Source organism: Moschus berezovskii, chromosome 10 (genome assembly GCF_049115385.1).
Source record: "Moschus berezovskii isolate FMDL1 chromosome 10, NW_MosBer_1.0, whole genome shotgun sequence".
NCBI classification, from domain to species: Eukaryota; Metazoa; Chordata; class Mammalia; order Artiodactyla; family Moschidae; genus Moschus; species Moschus berezovskii.
The window spans coordinates 108825695-108838875 of record NC_142469.1 but is presented as its reverse complement, the minus strand read 5'-3'; positions in this window follow the sequence as shown (position 1 = coordinate 108838875).

The following is a 13181-nucleotide window of genomic DNA, read 5'->3' as shown; positions in this document are numbered from 1 at the left end:
CCACCCAGACGAGGCCACACACGCGGTCTGATCGTTTGTTTCATCCTTCTGGGTGTTTTGTGAACTTTCAACCATGAATAAAAATTTAATCCAGGTCCTAAGGCAGTTGAGCAAATTGCCAACATCCGCTGGATCATGGAGAAAGCGAGAGAGTTCAGAAGAAAAATCTATTTCTGCTTCATTGACTATGCCAAAGCCTTTGACTGTGTGGATCACAATAAACTGTGGAACATTCTGAAAGAGATGGGAATACCAGACCACCTGACCTGCCTCTTGAGAAACCTGTATGCAGGTCAGGAAGCAACAGTCAGAAGTGGACATGGAACAACAAACTGGTTCCAAATAGGAAAAGGAGTACGTCAAGGCTGTATATTGTCACCCTGCTTATTTAACTTATATGCAGCGTACATCATGAGGAACGCTGGGCTGGAAGAAGCACAAGCTGGAATCAAGATTGCTGGGAGAAATATCAATAACCTCAGATATGCAGATGACACCACCCTTATGGCAGAAAGTGAAGAGGAACTCAAAAGCCTCTTGATGAAAGTGAAAGAGGAGAGTGAAAAGGTGGACTTGAAGCTCAACATTCAGAAAACAAAGATCATGGCATCTGGTCCCATCACTTCATGGGAAATAGATGGGGAAACAGTGGAAACAGTGTCAGACTTTATTTTTTGGGGCTCCAAAATCACTGCAGATGCTGATGGCAGTCATGAAATTAAAAGACGCTTACTCCTTGGAAGGAAAGTTATGACCAACCTAGATAGCATATTAAAAAGCAGAGACATTACTTTGCCAACCAAGGTCCGTCTAGTCAAGGCTATGGTTTTTCCAGTAGTCATGTATGGATGTGAGAGTTGGACTGTGAAGAAAGCTGATCGCCGAAGAATTGATGCTTTTGAACTGTGGTGCTGGAGAAGACTCTTGAGAGTCCCTTGGACTGCAAGGAGATCCAACCAGTCCATTCTGGAGGAGATCAATCCTGGGTGTTCATTGGATGGATTGATGCTAAAGCTGAAACTGCAATACTTTGGCCACCTCATGCGACGAGTTGACTCACTGGAAAAGACTGATGCTGGGGGAGTTGGGGGCGGGAGGAGACGGGGACGACTGAGAATGAGATGGCTGGATGGTATCACCGACTCTGTGGATATGAGTTTGAGTGAACTCCGGGAGTTGGTGATGGACAGGGAGGCCTGGCGTGCTGTGATTCATGGGGTCACAGAGAATCAAACACGACTGAGCAACTGAACTGAACTGAACTGAAGGCAATTGAAATTTTACTGTAAATGTTTTTGCACAATTTAACTCTGTTGGCTAAATTCATCACTGCAGAGGGCTGAAAAACCCTTCAGTGAATATAAGAAACTTTCCCTCGAAAGCTCTGGCTCAGGAAATGAAATTAGCAGGACACAGTCCCAGGTTTTAAATCAACTTTGGTGCTTCTGTACGAAGATAAATCTATTGTGTTGTCTATGGAGTGAGCTGTTTCCTGTAGAAGGGAGGTGGCAGTAACTAAAAAAAAAAAAAAGTTTCCTTTAACAGAAGGAAAAAGGATTTTCCTTGACAAAAACCTTTAATAGACAATGAGAAATGCTGCCATTTTACATAAATTTTGTGATGGAAAATCTGTTTTTCTTTGTGACTCTAATGAGTCTAGTCAAAGCTCTGGTTTTTCCTGTGGTCATGTACGGATGTGAGAGTTGGATCATAAAGAAGACTGACCACCCAAGAGCTGATGTTTCAAATTGTGGTTTTGGTGAAGACTCTTGAGAGTCCCTTGGAGTGCAGGGAGATCAAACTAGTCAGTCCTGAAGGAAATCAACCCTGAATGTTCATTGGAAGGACTGATGCTGAAGCTGAAGCTCCAATACTTTGACCATCTGATTTGAAGCGCTGACTCATTTGTAAAGACCCTGATGCTGGGAAAGATTGAAGGTGGGAGGAGAAGGGGACGACAGAGGATGAGTTGGTTGGATGGCATCACCGACTCAATGGACATGAGTTTGAGTGAACTCCAGGAGATGGTGATGGACCAGGAAGGCTGAGGGACTTAGCAACTGAGCAACAGCATAATGAGTCTTGCATTTACTACAGACAGAAAGGAGAGGACTGGCATCCCAGGCTCAGATGGTGGGAGGTTGTTAGAGAGTCGGAATGTGTAGGTTTAGAAGCTGTGAAAGTGCAATGACTATGCATAGGTTTGCCTGGAACATTTCGTACCTGTGCAGCTGTCACACATTGATAATCCCTGTTTTATGGAGAAAAATTATGCAGTAACTTTTCCTATTCATTTTTGATGTGGAGTCCACAGAGTAACCCAGACTCATTTTTACCAGCAAAGATGTTGACCAGCAAAGTTGGGGGGTCCAGTCACCACTTGTTCTGCTCTCCCGGCTACTGGGGTATGTCTGGCCCTCCACACCCAGCCCCACCCCCCACCCCACCCCCAGGAGATGTGAGGTCCTCTTGCTGCCATGGTGACCTGACAGCTTGGACGTGGTAGGTATTTAGTAAGTCCAAGAATATGGGAAAGAGCAATGGATCAAAGATGACCACGTTCATCAGTAGCCACCTAGCAGCGGAGAGTGGAAATTCAGCCCATGCCCACCATGCTCCCCATACTCAGGCATATGGTACCCCCGCAGTCAGAGACTTGAAGGCCACCTGGATTGTTTTTTTAGACTGAAAATGGCCACATCAAGAAATATTTGAGTGTCCTATCCCGAACGGGTTTCCTAGGTGGCTCAGTGGTAAAGAACCTGCCTGCCAATGCAGAAGATGAAAAGAAACGAAGGTTCAATCCCCGGGTCGGGAAGATCCCCTGGAGTAGGAAATGGCGACCCACTCCAGTATTGCCTGGGAAACCTCGTGGACAGAGGAGCCTGGTGGGCTATAGTCCGTGGGGTTGCAAGAGTTGGACACGACTGAGGGACTCGGCACGCACACATCCAGAGTGCTATGCACCTCCCTGAGTGGGTGCTCCGTTTAAATCGATGAACATAATTTAATGTTGCTATAACTGAGGATCTAGTCTATAACAACACCCAGTGATCTGGGGGCGTGGGGGACAGGGGTGCCGCCTGCTGCAGGTGCGAGGTCTGAGGTGTAGAATATTGCTGAAGTGGGAAAACCTTAGCTCTCGAGTGTGTCAGTAATCCATGGTCACGTTTACAGGTGTTTCACTTTCATGTCTCAACAACATAAATACAAACGTACCATCACAGAAGCATGATATGCACATATGCTTATCAGTCATGGCCCTTAACAATTATAAATAACAAAAATGGAAGCTCTCTTTAAAATGAAGGGAGTTAGTAAACGAGTAATTGAAAAGGCAGCTGGAGGTCTAGTTTGATCTGGGGCTCAGCTCAGTCGCTGCACTGTTGGCTGGGCTCTGTCCTCCACGTGGCCCCTTTGCCCTGAGCCTCGTGTGACAAAACGCCACATCACGCTTTCCAATGCTTGAACCAGCTTTACCTCGAAAGAAAAAGTGCCTTTCTACCATTGACATCTGCGTGTATTTTTGTATTGATCCAGTTCAGTCGCTCAGTCGTGTCCGACTCTGTGTGCGACCCCATGAACCGCAGCACGCCAGGCCTCCCTGTCCATCACCAACTCCTGGAGTTCTCCCAAACTCATGTCTATCGAGTTGGTGATGCCATCCAACCAGCTCATCCTCTGTTGTCCCCTTCTCCCGCCTTCAATCTTTCCCAGCATCAGGGAAGTCATCACTTTTCAAATGAGTCGGCTCTTCACATCAGGTGGCCAAAGTATTGGAACTTCGGCTTCAGATCCATATGTATTGCAAATCATGAGTTCACACCAACACTTCCAGTGGAACGCTGGAGAGCTCATGGTGGCTTTCTCCTTCTCCATGTTTGTAACTTTCTCTGATGTCCACAAACCTGGCTCCCGTGACCCTCAGCTTCTTGGCTTGTGTGATCGCTCCACCTCCCGACCCTGACGCTGCCCCCACGCGAGTGCCGGCACCCCAGGCTGGGCCTTGGTGGTCCTCCCATCCCCTCCTCCCTGGCGGTCCTCATCACTGGATGCCCCGCACTTCAGAGGGAAGAGCAGGGAACAGAGGGAGGGAAGCCTTACCGCCTTGGAAAGCATCGGGTGCAGTTTTACAGTCTGTGCGGTCCACGCGCATGCTTGTTTTTGCACTGAAATTCTTAGGGAAGACACAGTGTGAGCATAAGACGGCAGAGGGTGCTGCCTGTTCATAAGGGAAGTGTTCTAACGGGGCGCTCAGTAGCTCCAGCCCGGTTTCCCACCGTGCGCCCAGAGGCCGGGTCCCCCTCGGCTGAGGGGTGAACGGGCCGTACGCTGTCTCAGCCGCGTCCCGTCCAGCGCCGAGGTCCAGCGCAGCGACACAGCGAGGAGCGTCCCTTCCTGCGGGTGGGAGGGCCTCCCTAGTTCGGGGTTTCTGTGCCGCTGTGATAACACCTGTATAAATGGCTTGCGTTGCGCACCTCCTGCTTTGGTGGCAGGACCGGGGCGCTTCTGTGAGCTGGGCCACCTCGGGCTGGACAGATGCGGCTCTGGAAGCCTGTGTGAGGCAGCTTGCCGCCCGCGGAGGCGGGCGGGAGCCGGTTCGGGCTCCAGGAAAGGCTGGAGGAGCAGGCTGGCCCTTTTGGAAGAGCGGGAGGGAGAGAAAGGCCCTTGATCCGGCAGGAGCAAGCGCCCGGCGCTGCACGCTCGGCTCTGCCACAGATGCGCTCAGGCCAGCCGGCAAAGCCCTCAGCGCGTCCAGCCGAGAGCGGCTCTGTGTAGGGGAGGGTCCACACCCACCATGCGTGTCAGCCGGTGCCATCTCCCCCGAAAGTGTCGGGCAGCAAGCAGAGTTGGTTTTCAAGCCTCCCCCGCTGTCCCCTCTCTGGTGGACCACAGGACCCCCCGTGAGCAGGAGGCGCAGGGAGAATTTCCCAGCATGAAAAATTCTGTACTTCAGCACAATGGACGTCAGTGCCCACTGGGTATCACCTTCTGATGGTTTTGCCCCAGTGAAGCCATTCGGAGGAGGGGCTGCTGTATTTGTGAGTCTTGAGAGGGAACAGGGAACCTGCAACACGCCAGAGGCTCCGCAAGGCCGTGGCCAGCCCGCCACCCAGACCCATCCGTGACCTCAGTGTCCTCCCCACTGCCAAGGCCCTGTGGGCCACTCAGTGGGTGAGGGGCGGGCACAGAAAGAGGCCCCGTGCCTGCGCTTCTCCTCCCGGGGCACCCCAACATCCTGGGGGAGCTGCCCGGGGCTCCGTGTTGAACCACAGGACGAATGAAGCAGGCCTCATCTAAACGTCTGTGTCCACCATAACCAGCAATGAAGTTCTCTATTTAGAATCTTTCACTAACTGCAGAAAGACCTGTGATCTGCGTCTTTTAACCCTTTGTTTATTGAATCCATGATATTTTTGTCCTGATACCTCCAGGGAATGCTTCATTGTATCCTCGTGATGAAATAATTTAGTTGTCTTACGGGACTGGAAAGGGTACAAGGGAAAATCAGACCTGGTCCCAGACTTTCAGGAGCTTAATACGTGTTTGGGTGAATAGTGCGTTCAGGGGACAGGTCCGAGCCGCACAGGCAGGGAGTGAGAAACGCCCTCCATGGTACAGACGATGAGCAAGGAGAGGCCGGCGCGCGAGCTGGTTGGGAGGGTGCCGGAGGAGCAAGGTGGGGCCTCCGCGCCGGCTGAGGGGCGAGCAGCAACACAGAATAGGACATGCACGGGGGGAGGCGGTCCCCGCAGGAGGGCCCGGCACGGGGACCAGAGGCCTTGACTGGACGTGGCCGGTCCTGGGGTTTCAGCAGAGAGTGGTGTCCTCCAAGCCAGGTTTCCAGCATGAGAGCTTGCAATCCTTCCGGACACAGGCTGCACAGATGGCTGGGTGGCGGGATGCCTGGCTGGAGGTGGGGGCTGGCGGCCTCTCGGGGACCAGGTGACACAGAGGCGATGTGGCGTGGGAGAGACGGGAGGCCCAGGCCTGGGGGATCGGGGGGCTGGGGCCGGGCGGGGCTGGACCTGGCGCTGGGCTGGATGGCTGTCCACGGCAGGGGATCTGAGCCGTTCAAGGGGCCGGCGGGGCCGGGGGAGAGAGTGTGACCGCGGGTGGGCTGGTGCCCAAGGCGGGCACCTTCTGTTGGGAATGACCAAGTGGCCGTGGGAAAGGTCCGTCCAGAAACTGTGGAGCTGAGAGTTGCTGGGACACCCAGTTGATTCCTGGGTGAGTTATCTTACCAGTGTCCCGTCTATCCTAAAGGAAAGAACTCAAAAGCTCGGCGGGAGACGTGTGCGGCGTACGCGTGGAGCGTTCTGCGTTTCCGTGATGTATGGGCTGTGGGCGCGTTGTTTATGGTGACGGACGTTTTCCCGGGGAGTCTGTCACCCTGTCCTCTGCCACTCTGCTTCCCACCCAGTGCCGTCTTCGCTTGTTAATTCATTTATTCAACAGTGGTTCACGGAGCGGCCTGCTTGGGTGAGGGGCAGTGAGCCCGGGGCTGCAGACACACGTGAGCAGGAGAAGCCCAGCCCCGCCGTCTTCCTGCTCCTCCAAGGAGGCGACACCTGAAAGCTCCCGCATGAGGCGGAGGCCGCCGGGGGCCGGGATGAGACCATCATCTCTCTGCGTCCACACTCCGTCTCATTCCTCCAGCTGCCCATAGCTGTGGCTTCCAGAACAGAACAGAATCCAGTCTCTCTCCAGACCTCCCTGAAGACTCTTAGAAGGTCAAGGCCACCCGGAGTCCTTGCCCCTCTGCAGTGGGCGTTATGTAAGATGCTCTCACAGGCGTCCAGAGCCGAGCGCTCCGAGCCGGTCACCTCCATGGAAACCCGGCTCAGCCTGGGGTCTCCCCCAGCCGAGGCTGGAGCAGAGGGAGGAGGCACCAGGACGCGGAAACTCAGCCACGAGCCAGGCGTTTTCATCTCGGTGCAGGGACCTGTGACCTGAGGGCAACGCCCACATCTAGCTGGGCTGAGGCCAGAATGTGGCGTTTCCCCCGACAGGCAGCACACTGCGTCCTTCCACCGGGCCCTGGTCCTGCCCTGCTGTTCCCCGCCAGCTGTGTGGTCACTTGGAGCCACGTGGCTGGGTAGACCAGGAGGCCTGGCCGACTCTCGGCATTGCTTCCTTGGCTGGGACCTGTGGGCAGGTGTTCAGGGGCTCTGACATCCCTTTGACATTATAACCTTCAAGGAGCAAGGGAGAGACCCCAAGTGACACACCTGTTTCTTCCTTAAATCTCACCCCGGCCAAGCAGCTCACCCGGGACTCATCAGCATGGTCTTGCCCCTGGGCCCTGAACCGGCGGAATTCTGGTGCCCGTCTCGCCCTGTGGGGCGCTTACGAGGGATCCGTCAGCTGGGAGTTGTGTCTCGCGGGTGCGTCCTCCCCTCCAGCTCCTGCTGTCTGCATGTTTTCCTTGCTGGCAGCCAGCCAGTCCCTGCTGTCAGCCTCTCAGAGCTCAGATCTCCTCTCTGATTCCTCGGGGGACTGAAGGCAGGGACCCAGACGTGCCCTCCAGCAACACATCACTGAGGCGCCTGCAGAGCATTGTGACTTCACGTTTCCTGCTGCTGTTACACACCGGGTCCTCCGAGCAGCCCTCGGGGGAGAGCAGGGCAGGGCGCTCATCCCCCATTAAAGGATGTGAAAACAGCTCCCGGAGGTCCTGTCGCCCCAGGGTGGGCCTCACTCTGGTTAGAAATGCAGAGTCTCAGGCCCCACGTGGACCTGCAGGTCAGAGTCTGCATTTTCACAGGGTCCCGGGTGATGTCTCCGCTCAGTTGCTAGTGAGAAGATGCACCAGTGGGGGACCCGGAGCGGCGCCGTCTCACAGCCTGGGTGACCCCACTCCAGCCTTCCCGGGGGTCCAGCAGTCCCCTCTCTGCCCCACGCTCCTCCGGTCAGGAAGATGTAGGACTGGGGTCTAGATCCAGGACCCAGACCCACATCCACTCTCTACCGCTGAGACGGCGATGAAGAGGCAGTGTCGAGCCAGCAGCGCAGACAGGGCGGGGCGGGTGAGATGCAGCAACAAGCCCAGGGCAGGGGCCCGGGGTCGTGAGGGTCCAGGAGAGACAGAGAACCTGGCTTGCATCCCAGCGGCACCGTGCCCCCGACTCGCTTGCCTCACTGTGAAGCAGACACGGGTGGGCGTGGCAGGGGTGAAGGGCTTGGACTGCGTCTGGCACGAGGTGGGGGCCTGGTGGTCGGGGGAGCGGCCCAGTCCTCCCCCAAGCCCCCATCCCCATGCCCTCCTGCCCCGAGTTTCCGGGCTTTCAGCATTCCCTGGGCGTATCTGTGTTCCGGCCTGGATGCGGCTGCACTCCCGCCCTGGTGGGACAAGAGTGGCCGGTTACACAGCGCTTCGAGCCCCGTCCCTTGGCAGAAAAGGGTGTCGTTCAACAGCCGTTTCAGCGGCTAACCTCAGCCTTTGCAATGCCAGTGACCCATGTGACCTGTGGCCTCGATTCCAAGGCCCGAGTTGGGAGGACCCACCCTTGCCACAGTGAGTCTCACCAGGAGAAGGGTGGGCTGGGCAGAGCTTTGCAGACCCGCTGGAGGAGTGGTCCCACAGCCTGACTGGGGCTGGCCCAGGGCCGCCTCTCCCGCAGGACGGCACCGTGGGCCAGGGGAGGGGAGCCGGACCGCAGGGTCCACAGGTGCAGGAACCAGGCTCCTCCTGGTTGCAGACCTGTCTGCTCCTGCGCACCGTCTGCTGTGTCCTGTGCTCGCTGGACGATCTAGCTGCTGTAATAACACGCCCCGCATTTCAGGGGTTCTCCCAGCCCCGGTAAGTTTGCTCCTCTCTCCTGGGACGTCCAGCACCGTGTGTCACTTGTTGGGCAGGTTCCCCACGGTGACTCGGGGACCAAGCTCCTGGCGTGCTGGCTCTGGAGGCCCCCCTTTTACCTTATCGCTGGATTTCATCCTTTTTTTATGCCATGGACCTGCTTTTGGTGGTCTGGTGAACAGGCTTTTTCTCAGAATAATGTTTTTAAATACATTTTTAAAAGCACATAGGATAACAAAGAATGTAATGTGAAAATATAATTTCTTTTTACTTTAAAGATTTTTTTTTGATGCAGACCATTTTTAAAGTCTATATTGAATTTGTTACAATATTGTTTCTGTTTTATTATTATTATTTTTTGTTTGGAGGGGGTTGGGGTTTGCAAGGCATGTGGGATCTTAGCTTCCTGACCAGGAATCAAACCTGCACATCTTGCCTCGGAAGACGGAGTCTTAACCACTGGATCACCAGAGAAGTCCCCCAAATGTGATTTCTATCAATACAAAATCACCATCCTGGTGAAGCTGTGTTTCTTGCCTGTACTCATAACTGAAGGAAATGCTAAAGACTGGATAGAGTTTGCAAATAAAGATGTGACTGTCTTTCTGGCATTTGAGTTCACAGACTCCCTTGACTTCTGACTTGGGTTCAGCCTGTGGGCAATAGTCAGGGTGGAAGAGGCGGCAAAGGGAGAGCCTCTTCTCAGGCCTCTGCTGGGACGGACACCAACCCTCTCACGTCCATCAGCCAGAGCCAGGGCAGGGCCACGTCCAATAGGCGTGCGTGGGAAACCCTCTCTGTCTGACCGTAAGTCTCTGGCTTCAGTATCTCGTGTCTCTTGTGTCCTGAAACACGGACGCTTGGTAATGGACCCGGCATACGCTCTCTAAACGCTGGGAGGAAGAGTTAAACTGGGGGACTTGGGGCTTCCCTGGTGGTCCAGTGGCTAAGACTGTATACTCCCAATGCAACGGGCCTGGGTTCCATCCCTGGTCATGGAACTGGATCCCGTGTGCCACAACTAAGGCCCGGCACAGCCAAACAAATAAGTAAATACTGGAAAAAAAAAACAAACAACAAACTGGAGGGCCTGCTCAGGTCTGTCTGTGAATCCACCCAAAGCTTCTCCTAGTGAGTGATGCCTGGCAAAGGTCCCCCTCAGTTCTGGGCGGTCCAGCCTTCAGTGGGGACCAGCCAGAGATGCTACGGAGGGAAAAAAGCTGCGTATCTTCGCTGCTCAGGAAAGACAGACCAAGAGATGGTTCCTGTGTCCCTACTCTGGGAGCCTGTGCAACAGGCCGCAGGCCCAGGGAAGAGAAGGAACGTCTTCTGGCCTTTCCAGAATGTCAGCCCCCCGCTGCGGGCCCCCACGACCACCGTCTGTCCCTTCTCCCTCCACACAGGGGCGATGCAGGCTCAAACCTGCTGACACTCAGGAGTCGCTGCAGAAGAAACGGGTTGGGCCTTGGGCAACAGGCTGTCTTCCAGCCCGTCATCTGCTCGACAAACACGGCCAGATGTCCAGCTCTGCCTGCGCGGGGCGGGGCTCTGGTCACAGTGCTGGGGATGCAGGGAGGCTGGGGGAACATGCCCGGACCTGGGCTCCGGCTGTGGCTCCGTCTCGTCGCCTGCTGAGATGGCAGGTCTGGCGGTCCGTGCAGGATGGAGGGGGAGCAGGGGTGACAGGTCTTGCTTTATTCCTTTCCTGGGGCTGCCGCAGCAAGTCAGCACAGTCTGGGCGGCTGAAAATATCAGCAGTTTGTTCTCTCCCAGCCCGGAGGCCGGAAGCCCACAATCAGAGTGTGGGCAGAGCCATGGCTTTTCTCAGGGCCGTGGGGAGGACGCTTCCTGCTCCTCCGGGTGTTTTATGGCTGGCGTCCGTGTCACCCTGGTCTGTGCCTCTGTCCTCACCTTACTCTGGGCCCTTCCCCAGAGAGCCTGTGTCCACATTTCTCCCTTGTAAGGACAACAATCACTGGTTAAAGTGAAAGTGAAAGTCCCTCAGTCATGTCCGACTCTGCGACCCCATGGACTGTATTCTCCAGGCCAGAATCCTGGAGTGGGTAGCCGTTCCCTTCTCCAGGGGATCTTCCTAACCCAGGAATGGAACCCAGGTCTCCTGCTTTGCAGGCAGATTCTTTACCAGCTGAGGTATGAGGGAAGGCCATAGTCATTGGTTAGGCCTCACCCTATTCCCAGAGGCCCTCATCCTATTTATTACATCTGCAAAATCAAATATTATGACAAAAGATGCCACTAATGCTCTAATCACTTAGGAAGTTATAAGGTGTGGGAGCTATCAGCCAGGAACTGTAGATGGAGACCAAATTCTATATTTACTATATGCTAATATCAAAACAAAGCGGGATCCTACGGTGGAAAACCTAGTCAAAGAGTAAGTTTAATCAGAGAAGTGAGAAAATGCAAAAGCAAAGCAAAGCCGTCAAACAAGGCCAAAAAATAATAGTTTAGTCATTAAGCAAAATCAAGGCCCTTTAGTTCCTTCTCAAGGGCTATAGCTAATAATCTGAGCCATGTCCTGTGATCTGTCTTGCAGATACTGAAACCCCAGGTAGAAGAATTAACTACATGATGACCAGATGGCGACCATGACATGTGATCGTGAAAGTGTCAGTCACTCAGCTGTGTCCGACTCTTTGCGACCTCATGGACTATACGTAGCCCGCCAGGTTCCTCGGTCCACAGGGATTCTCCAGGCCAGAATACTGGAGTGGGTTGCCATTCTGTTCTCCAGGGGATCTTCCCAACCTGGGGATTGAACCCAGGTCTCCTGCATTGCAGGCAGATTCTTTACCGTCTGAGCCACCAAAGTCCATAGCTGCCACAAATCTGAGAACCAGCCTGAAAGAAATGAGAATAAATCATTAAATCTGCAATGGAAGAAGCTGTAAAGGAAGATTAACTGTGCTTAAAACCACCAACACGATGATGATCGGACAGTCGATGACCAATTTCAAGATGACTGCCAGAATGAATGTGCTGTTTCTGCATGTAGCCCCCTCCCTCTGCTCATAAAAGCTCTTTTTCTGACTGTCAGTGGCAGGGAGAAAGTCTTTGGACAGGAGTTCACTAGGTTGCTAGCCTCTGAAATGAAGCAAGCTTTCCTTTCCACCATCCTGGCCTGCTGACGGGCTTTCGAGCAGCCAAGCCCCACTTATGGTAACCATACTCCACCCCTCCGTCCATCTTCAAATCCAGTCATGGCCAATCTAACACTCATGTCCCGGCACTCTTTTTTGCCTCCCCCTCTGACTCTTAAAGACCTGGTTGATTACACTGGGCCCACCCGGATTACGGAGAAGGCAATGGCAAGCCACTCCAGTACTCTTGCCTGGAAAATCCCATGGATGGAGGAGCCTGGTAGGCTGCAGTCCGTGGGGTCGCTACGAGTCAGACATGACTGAGCGACTTCACTTTCACTTTTCACTTTCACGCATTGGAGAAGGAAATGGCAACCCACTCCAGTGTTCTTGCCTGGAGAATCCCAGGGACGGGGGAGCCTGGTGGGCTGCCGTCTGTGGGGTCACACAGAGTCGGACACGACTGAAGTGACTTAGCAGTAGCAGCACCTGGATTATTCAGGAGCATTGCCCCGTTTAAGATCAGCTGGTCTTTGCCGAGGGCCCTGACGCGCTCACAGGTTCAGAGACTTCCCCTTGGGTGGAGCACTTTTCTGCCTGCCCACATCTGCACGGCAACCCTGGGATTCCCTGTGCTGTCTCTGTCAGTGGCTCCTTCCTTTCTGAGGCTGAGCAGTATTTCATTAAATCAAAACTGTTTGTTCACCTGTTCTGTTGATGGACGGTGGGGATGTGCCCTTTGTTGGCTATTACAAATAGAACCATTCTGATTATTGTTGTTCAAGTCTGCTGATGGGCATATGTGCTGTTTCTCTTGGGTAAATACCTGGTATTGGAGCTGCTGGGCCAGAGAATAGGTACATGTTCAATTTTTTAACATTGCAAGCCTTTTCCCAAAGTGGTTAGGCTATTTTACACTCCTGCCAATGACGTGTAAGAGTCCCGGTTGCTCCACATTTTTGCAAACATTTGGTGGTACTTCTCTTTTTTAAAACAAAAGAAAATTATTTTTAATTGGAAGATACTTGCTTTACAACATTGCGTGGGTTTCTGCCACACATCGGCATGAGTCAGCCATAGATACATGTATGTCCCTTCCCTCCCGAACCTCCCTCCGGCCTCCCGCCCTATCCCCCACCTCTGTGCCGTCACAGCACGTGGCTTGAGCTCTCCACACCACGCAGTCAACTCTCACTGGCTATTCACACGGTAACGTACATGTTTCAACGCTGCTCTCTCAGTTCATCCCCCCTCCTTACCCCTCTGCGTCCACAAGC